This window comes from Daktulosphaira vitifoliae, unplaced genomic scaffold (genome assembly GCF_025091365.1).
Source record: "Daktulosphaira vitifoliae isolate Bord-2020 unplaced genomic scaffold, ASM2509136v1 Scaffold_1, whole genome shotgun sequence".
Lineage (NCBI taxonomy): Eukaryota > Metazoa > Arthropoda > Insecta > Hemiptera > Phylloxeridae > Daktulosphaira > Daktulosphaira vitifoliae.
In genome coordinates this window covers 30,091,506-30,092,939 of record NW_026099572.1, presented here as the reverse complement: position 1 = coordinate 30,092,939, position 1,434 = coordinate 30,091,506, and positions in this window count along the sequence as shown.

Below are 1,434 nucleotides of genomic sequence, written 5' to 3'. Positions count from 1 at the left end.
TTCCCTCGTTCCCCGTAAATGGGGGAAACCTCCAAAAAAATTACAAATTTAAAAATCGCTAATTTTCGAAATTTTTTCAATTTTTTTTACTAAAAACTGCCGTAACTTTTTCAAAAATTAACATATGAATATAATTTTTTTTTTTATAGATGCTTGATATCTTTACCTAACATTTGGTATATTTTTTTTGTAAATTTAACCTTTTTTCTGCCCACAGGGGGGATTTAAAATGACAACTTTTTCACAAAAAATTAACTTTTTCAACATAACATTTGAAAATGTTCCGGAAGGTCTGACACTTTTATATATATCTTAAATTAAAGCTAATGTAATATACTTTAATTTGAAAAAAAAAAATTTGACCTCTGGACTTGTCTTCACGGCGAAAATGGCTACCGAATGCTATTTTCGTGTGAAAATTCTCGATTTTATTATTTATATTATATTTAACTTTATAATGCTATAACTTATTGAAAAGTTTATGGATCCACACAATTTTTTTATGAGAAATAATATTTTTTAATAAACCCTTTTTCATTTGACATACTTTATCTTTATCGAGATATTAATAAGGAACCAGCAGATCAAGTAGCTTTTGGAATAAAACACCAATTTTTTTTAAATTAAGCACTATCTAAAGATTTGCACCGAAGCGTTTATTTTTGATAGTGATTTTAATCACTGTCAGATATTATTATACTTGATCCAACTATGCCACGTCACCATTGTGCCGCAACCCCCCTGTGCTAGGTTTTTTTACATTTTTAATACAAATATTAAATTAATACAATTTAATAAATACAATGTATTTTCAATACATTTTTCAAAAAGAATTAGCCTTATAAAGTTAAAATATATAAAAGAATATTTTACAAAAATCTTATTTTTTTATTAACTTTGATGTCCGTTTTTACCATGAAAACAAAATAATGTCCGACATTTTTTTCCCATAATTATGTATATTACATAAGCTTTAATTTAAGATATATAATAAAATGTCAGTATGTCCTGAACACTTTCAAAAATTAAGTTGAAAAAATTCATGTTTCAATATGCATTTTTAAGTTATGAAACCCCCCTGTATTAAGGAAATGGTCCGATTTAAAAATAAAAAGTATGTCAACAATAAAAAAAATTAACATAATATGACTCAATTAACTGTGCTTACTAAATATATATTGTTTTAATCATCATAATATAATATATTATACCATTATTTAATACGGATAATAAAAATTAAATAGAAATTTTGTAATGAATTTTGTGTCGGAAATTTCAAACAATAAATTTGTAAAAAAAAAAGTTGACACTATTCAATTCTCTAACGAAAAATTCAAGTTAGGCTACACCTAATAATTATTTTTTTATTAATTATGCTTTTAAAAAGTCCTTTACAAAATTTTAAAATTTTATAGTAAAATTTGAGTTATATAT